Below are 8770 nucleotides of genomic sequence, written 5' to 3' on the forward strand. Positions count from 1 at the left end.
CATTTTTTAGAATATATTTTTTAATTATAACTAAATAAAAAGTAAAAAAAAAAAGGTTTATTTTTATCATCTTTATATTAGTGATGTCCTTTGCTGGAACATGGTCTCCAACTCCACAACACTTCAATTGTAATCTTGGTATTTTTTTTCTTCTGAGTCTGTGCAATTACTAGTTTATTGGATTTGTGCAAATGTTTTTGAGACCTTGTTGATTGCTACATTATATACTTAGGAAACATGTTATCGGAATAAATAAATGTTTAGGGTTACAAATATTTACAAAACATAAATAAAATGTACTCTATAGGAGTTCATACTTTGATCTACCAATGGAATTGATCAATGGCAATGATATGAATTCACCATTTAGTGGTGCATCATCTTTTGCTTTTGAAAAATAGCTCAAAGGGTACTAAAAAATGGTTCATCTAGAGGATGGAGTGGTAGGAAATCAGATGGGTCCCCTCTCCAACATTCTGCATCAATCCTCGTTTGAGGAAAGCCAGAGAAGATTTCAATGCCTTAGCTGTTGCACAAACTGCATGATTCTTATAGCAACACTTTTTAAATGTGAACCTATGTTTTTAAAGGGAAAATAAAGAGTTATTGTCAGAGGTATGTTGTGATAATATTAAATAAGATAAGGCACATAACCAATTTGAGTTGGTCAAATGACTAATTCATTCGTCTGCTTTAAGTGTTAGAGATTTAAATTCCGTCTTATTTTTGCAGCAATTTATTGGCCAACAATAAACTTTTAAATAGAATTCAAATCCGTGACAAATTGGTCATTAACTTACCAAATTCGGAAATACTCTGAGAATAACAAAAATAAGGAAGCTAAATATAATACTGTAATTTCAAAAGACTTCCGATGAGGTCTTTGTAACTTTGCCTGTGCTAAAAAGTACAAATAGTCGCTTGTACTAATTAATATTCACTTAAGACTTAATTTGTTAAAGAGAATTTTCATTCGATAACTAATTTGTTCCTTGAGGTTTATAACTATCATTTAGGTTGATTATTGCCGTGATAGTTAGATCAAATAGCTTAAGTGAGTTAATTTGGTCTGTTCAATAAACTAAATTTTATAGAGGGCAAATGACAAATAAAATAATTGGGTATTATATTTATATAAATACAACAATCTGAAACTAGTTACATGCTTGTCCTAATTATATTCTATGTAAATCGTGGCTGTCAATCGCGGTTAAGCATTTCAATATAATCTGTGGCATTCTTATAGTGGTTTATGAAGACCTTCGAATGGGCATAATCCGTAGCACTCCTACAGTGGTTTAAGAACATAATCTGTGGGACTTCTGCCCGATTTATGAAGAAGATGAAATGTGCAAAAGCTGTGGCATCCTATCGCAATTTACATGTAGAGGTATTATAAAACTGCGATAGCCAGTGATGGATTGGATACTTGAGTGTTTGAGTTTAGTTTGGAGTTGAGAGGATTTAGGAGAGAATCACGTAACAACGATACTCTGTGGAGGTGCGGTCATGGAAGAACGAAATTGTTTGTACCAATTGATAGCGTTGCTCACGTGGCAAGAAGTATCAATGAATATGTTAGTTATTTATATGTTGTTTTCTTTATATGTTAGTTGTTTATAAATAATTTAGGTGTTAGTATTTTATCTATTAAAATTTGATTTGTACTAATTTAATTTTATTTTTGTTAATTTATGTGTTAGTCTTTTATCTGTGAATTATTTAATTTATAAATAATTTAGGTTAGTCTTTTTTCTATGAAAATTTAATTAGTACCAATTTAATTCTTTTATGCGATGCAGCCGACTAATTGTATTTATAGTGTTAGGAGCATGGTTCTAAAAATCGGACCGTACCGGCCGGTCAAACCGATGAGTAAAACGGTCCGGTCCGTTGTCTATAACCACTGGAAGAAAAATTGCTTGTAAACTGTCGAACCGGTCGAGAACCGGTTAGTTGGACCGGATCGGTAACTGGCCGGTTCGAATAAAACAATGCCGTTTTGTAGGGGTGTTTATGACTCAGGCCGGCCCGAAGACCCGGCCAGGCCCCGAACTTTTTAGGGGCTAATTTAGTGTGATTTCATCGGGTCTAGGGCCGGGTAAGGGTCTCAAAAATAAACCCAGTCATTATTTCGGGTCGGGTCCGGGTCATAGCTCGGGTCACCCGAACTCGGTCCGGTGGCCCGGTCATCGTACACAATTAATATTTTTTTTTATTAGTGATGGATGATTATTGTAAACCTTAATATTTTGTGTTATTAGTCATTATAAGACTATAAGTTAATGTTTTATGTTTAAAATGCATAAGACTTTAGACTAATGCATAATATTGTGTTATTTGTATTGATTTAAATATTTGGTGTTATTAGACAATATTAGTATTGATTGTGGTTATGCTTTAATTTTAGATAAGGGTTGGTTCTTGTTATATTTTTCTAAGTGAATTTTACTATGTGAATTGTGAAATCATGATTGAAGATTAGGTGATTTTTACATGCTAAAGACTCGGTTTTTACCCGGTTTTCACCCGGCCCGAAGGTGCATAGGTTTCATCGGGTCTAGGATCGGGTTAGGGTCTAAAAATTAGGCCCCGTCTATATTTCGGGTCGGGTCTGGGTTAGGCCAAACCCGGTGTGGCCTGGCGCATGTACACCCCTACCGTTTTGTAAAAAAAAAAAAGGTAACCAGATCCATTCGTGAACCAAGTCACCAACCCCACCTTCTTCCCCCAGTCATTCGTCACTCCCTGGAGAACTCTGAAGCAAAGGGAAAACCCTAGCCGTTCATCACCGCCGCCGTTCCTAGGTCTTCCGTGCCGCTGCCGTCCCAGGTCTTCAGCGCCGCCGCTTCTTCCTCTTCCTCATGTTTGGAACCCAATAGCTCGGCACGTCGTCTTCATCTTCGCTGGCTTCTCGGCACGAAACCCAGGTTAGTGGCTTCTCGTCTTCATCTTCGCTGAATGTTCAGTCTTCTTCTTAGTTTGAACTTTGAAGTTCTGAAATTGTTGTTCTTCGGTCTTTTTCTTTGCTGCTGTTCTTCTTCAATTCTTTAATTTTCTGTTTTGTAAAAAAAAATTGTAATTTTTTTGTTCCATTTTTTTGTAAATTGTTGTTCTATTTGTTGGTTTCTGATGGCTGTAAGATTTTTTTTCAAATTTACTGATGGCTCAATGGCTGTAAGTTTTTTTGTTAGCTGTTACTCTGTTTTAGTGTTTTTTAATTGCTCGATGGCTCTAATAGTGTTTTACACTTTTACTGTTTTACTAGTTGTTGATGGATCCTAATTGTTTTTTTTTTCAAATTCGCTAATGGCTTTGTTTTGTAGTTGCTGGTTTTGCTGGGTTTAGTGTTTTTGGAATGTTTTATAATGTGCTAAAGTTTGTAATTGCTACCACCGTCCGTCCGTCGATCTCGGCCCCCGTCCGTGCTCTCCAACTCCTGCTTTCTCATTTTTTTTCTTGGGTTCGTTGAAGATAAGGTTGGTTGAATTTTTTTATTTTTATTTATTTTCTAAAGCAGATATAGATATGCTACAATTTCTTCTAACTCCTATTAGTTAGTTCTGATTCCAGGGTCTTTGTTTCTTTTACCAACAACAGAAAACATAAACAAAAAAGAAAAAAAATTGACCCTTTTTCATCCTTTGATGGAATTTTGAGACTTGAACAAGAAAAATTCTATTTTTGTGGCTACCGTTGAAAAAAATGAGATTCTTCATATCTAGGTCTTTTTGTATGCCATTTATGGCTGAATGTATGGTATCTGTGTTCATAACTCAGGTGTTCATGTTTCTTTAGTATCAAGGCATGTTTAGCTTCTGATTTGAAAGATTTTTATTAACTTAGATAAATAGATAGATAAGAATAGAGGAAGTTGAACAAGCTAATAGATTAGCCGTTGAAAGATGTCATAGAGTTCTGTCATAGAGTTCTTAGTATTTTGTCTTAGCCAAGGGATCAAGTTCAGAATAGGAATTTAATGGTGGAAACTAGTGAAGTTGTGTTAAAGTTCAAGAAAGTTGTTTCTTTGCGTTACAATGGTTTTGGGTCATGCAAGAGTGAGGAAGCATAGAAAGCTTCAAGTACCCTTCTCTTAAAGCATACTCTTAGATAACCCGAATTGCTTCAAGAACAATAACCACCTTAATCATGATCAATCAAAGAAAGATGTGATCTGCCTACAATTTTGATAATCTTTGTTAATCTTTGAAAAAGTTTGTTGCTCTTGTGTAACTTATTATTGTGTTATTGTGATTTAATTATTGGTGTTGTTGCTGTGTAATTGTTATTGTGATTTAATTATTTCTTTTTACATTAAAGATTGATTTTTAATATTTTGATGTTTATACTTTTTTAGGATATTGATTTATAATTTATTTATTATTTTATTATAAACGATTTTTCTGATTGAATCACAGTTGGACCGGTTGAACCAATGAACTAGTGAACCAGTGACTAGAACAGTTCGATGACCGGTCCGGTTTTCAAAAACCTTGGTTAGAAGGCAACAATATGCCTCTACATGATCGGATCATACCTTATTTGGAAATCGTTGGTTTGTATTACTTGGCTAGACTGGACACTCATTAGTTCTGGATGGATGAGCCTCTAGTAAGCTCATTCATTGAGAGGTGGCTTCCTGAGACGCACACCTTCTACATGTTATTTGGAGAGTGCACCATCACGCTCTAAGACGTGGTGTACCAGTTGGGATTGCCCGTTGATAGGGAGGCTGTTAGTGGGTGCCTCACTGACTTTGACCAGTTCATTTCCGATGGAAAACTAGCGTGACAGTGGTTTCAGGAGTTATTCGGCGAGCTACTGCTGCCGAATAAAGTCAAGTAGATGACAATCTACTTCACATGGTTCCATTAGAGGTTTAGGGTGCTCCTAGCAGATGCGAGTGAGGGCACAGTGCGTATATACGCTCGTGCTTACATTATGTTGCTACTAAGTATCTCTGGATATATCCACTCGTCTTTTTGGTGATAAGAATAGGAACCGAATTCACCTTCAGTGGTTGCCGTTTGTGGCGAAGTTTGACGAGTTAGAAAATTATAGCTGGGGCTCAGCTGCATTGACCTGGTTATATCGATCCATGTGTCGAGTGGCCAATAAAAATGTCACTAACTTGGCCGGACCACTTCAGCTACTACAGTCTTAGATTTTTTGGCGGTTTTTCACGTTGAGGCCGAATGGTTTTGACACATTTGATTTTTCACTAGCTTATATGTATCTTTTAATGTTTTGCGCATTATACATATTTATTTTAATGTATTATCCTTCTTTATTCTAAATGAGTGAATTGTAGGTAGGCGAGTTATCTACTGACTTCCGATGCCAAGGAGCAAAGAGTTATTCAGATGCGTCTTGCTTTGGACAAGTTGCTTGATCGACATGTAAGTTGTTTAGATGTGGCATTTGTAGTATATGCAGTTGATATGCCTCTTTTTATGGTGTTTTCTAAGCTTAGTTATCCTTTATAATTTTTATGGGAGCCTTATTCTGCTGCTGAGGTGGTAGCTATGGTTCATCTAGAGATACTCAGGTTGCATTTTATTACTTTAACCAAAGCCTAGAAAAATTGATGACCAGTCCCTAATTGTGCCTACGTCATTTGTCCTCAAACAATAAGCATCTCTGCAAGTCTTCCGTACGTGGACTTCACCAACGATATGACTGGGAGGTTCTTTGTGCCCTTTAGAACAAAATCAATACATTCAGAGATGTTTGTGGTCATGTGGCCAAAGCGTCTCCCGCTATTCTGATGTTAGGTCCACTTATCCATTCGGTTGGTCCAATCACACATTGCCGGATTCTCAGTCAGCATAATATCAAATCAATAGTCAAACTCCACTTCGGTCTTTGCATATGCAGCATTCACAAGTAGCCTTTTTGTGTATTGACCCTTGAAACTTAGTGAAAAGTTTGCCACCACATGACGAATGCAAAATGATCAATAAGACGCGGAGGTAGCCAACCACTATCAGGGGCCTCTAGGCAAGCCTCGATGCCATTGTGCCTGTCGGAGATAGCAAGAATACTCTCTTGTGGTGCTACATGCTGTCGTAGGTTGGACAAGAAAAAAGATTACGACTCCGCATTTTCTCCCTCTAGAAGTGAAAACGCAATGGCCAAGATGTTCGAGTTTTCATCTTGCACTATAGCCAGAAGCAAAGTACCTCCATATTTGCTATATAAGTGAGTACCATCGATGCTCACTAGTGGCTTGTAATGTCGAAAGGCCTCAATACAAGGAGAAAATGTCCAGAAAAAATGATGAAAGTACATTGTAGATTCATCAACCTAATCCCCAACTCTAATCGGAGAAGTCTTCAACACTGCAATGGTGCCGACCATGGTGGACTGGACTCCAAGCATCCAATGTAGTAACTTGCTGTAGGACTCTTCCCAATCTTCATAGATATGTGCTATTGCCTTCTGTTTTTCCAGCTAAGCCTTCCTTTAAGTAGGCCTAAAACCATAAGTTGCTTCTGTTGCTTCCTAGAACACCTTTATCGTAACCACAACATCGGCTCTAACTAACGGAAAGATCCTCACACAAATGACGTGGTAATCAAGCTAGCGGTGATCGCTTGAAATCGATGTAGCCAAGCAAGTGTGCAGTCCATTATACCTTTGAACCTCCTAGGTATCCCTTTGTTGACGAAGTGAGATGTGAATCAACCAAGTGCAACCTTTGTCGAATTCCTTACATTTTCCATGGTACTTAAGATGATTTGACTCTAACACCCTGTACTCAACTCCGTGACGGATGCTATAATCTTTTACACTTAACATAGCTTCCTCTTTATTTTGGAATGATTGTCCAATTTGAAATTCTGTAGGCGCGGTTCCATGATGCAATCCTTGATCCCTAATGGTAGCATCTATCCAAGTTTAAGGTTGAAAAATGTGGAGGATATTGTTGTGTGATGGAACTTGATGGGCCGTGCTGTGTACGTGGATTGCTCACTCATCACTGTCCCCAACTATGTCAACAGGCTCTTCGTTCGAATCATCCTCTCACATTACATTTTCAACTCGATATGGTTCACCGTCGCCTACACAATCAGGAATCATGATAGGAGAACTACCCATCTCAACTGCCAGCGGCCAGAATGAATGATTCTCCAATGCTACACAACTATCTTCATCCCCATGGTTCAAATCAACCGCAAAAGATGGAGATGCAACGAATGGACAGGCCAATGCAATCACAGGCATTGAATTGGAAGCACCTCCCAAGGCAGTCGACTGAGGATTCAGAGTTGAAGCCCTAGGACTTTCAACACCATCCTCCAACTTTGCATACATCTCATGTGTTTTGACCTCCGAAAAATTTCTCCGACAATGAAACAGAACCTGCAGATCTTAATCAGAGCCTATCACAAACGTATCACACTTCACATTGGTTGACACAATTGCAATAAGGATTTTATAAAATATCTTTTTCACCCACTTAGTTCCAAACACCCAAGCTTCTGCAGTATATTCGTTTTTAGATCTGACAAGATATTTGATGAACGGATAAATACATTCAAGGGTTCCTTGTCGGTGAACCTCACACCCTCTTTTTTGCTTTTATAAATTTTTTTAGATCAATGCACTAGCACTAAGAAACTATCCTCACTAGACATTGTGAAAATGAGTCTCTCCTTGACAATTACTTTCAGTTGGTATATATAGAGCCTCTAACTATTCATAATCCGCTGCAGGTCATAATGGATTATCACTACGCAAACTTACGTAATCTGCTATACCTTGGGGTGTTTTAGTTCACCCATTTTCTACATAAACCGCTGCAAGGGTGCCGCGGATTATGGCCGTTTGGTGGTCTTCATAAACCACTGTAGGGGTTTTGTAGATTACGTTGAAATGATTAATCGTGGGAGGCAGCCGTAGTTTATATAGACTATAACTAGGACACGGATACATTACAAAAAATTACTAGAATAACGACCGATTTTAGTGACTTAAAAAATTCGTTTTTAACTAATCTACAATTTTATTCATCAATTTTATTTCTATTGTTATGTTATTGTTGATTTTTAATATATTGTTGAGATTTGTTATGTCATTGTTGGTTATTTAAAGTTTGATATTAAGACTTGTTATATATATTTAATTTTTTTAATTTACAAAACTACAAATTTAATCCAATCCAAATCGTTTGAAATTAGATTGGATCGGATTTTTTTAAAAAAATATCCAATTTAAATTGTATCGCAAATAAAATTAGTGTTTGGATCGAATGAATTTTTGACTCAAAATTAGTTCAAAACCGCATTACAAATACCCCCTAACGTGAATGACTTAATTTTGTTGATTAATAGGTCAAATTGAGTTTCATACTTCAGTAGTAAAATGTTGGCTAGTTATTAGGTTCTTATACATGTTAATATTTTATTCACTAAAATAGTATCTAAATGACAAACTTGAGTTATAATTATGAAATTGAAGACCAAGCTAAATATATTTAAAAGCCAGCCTCATTTTCAAGCAAAACTGAAAAATAAAGTTAACCTTTGTCTCAATTAATATTTCTCTAGTCAAACAAATTATAGAAATTTGCTGCAAACTGTTAATTATATCAGTTCTTTTTGTATATTTTTCAAAATTATTCTTTATCATCGTTACTTTATTTTCCAAAATGAGGAGATTCTGAAAGTAATTTAAAAATACCATACAATAATCACCATCATTATACAACCCCGAATTTTTTTAGGCTATACTTAATTTTAGGGTAATAAAAAATTTAATAATCCGT

The sequence above is a fragment of the Arachis ipaensis genome, chromosome B04 (assembly GCF_000816755.2).
Source record: "Arachis ipaensis cultivar K30076 chromosome B04, Araip1.1, whole genome shotgun sequence".
NCBI lineage: Eukaryota > Viridiplantae > Streptophyta > Magnoliopsida > Fabales > Fabaceae > Arachis > Arachis ipaensis.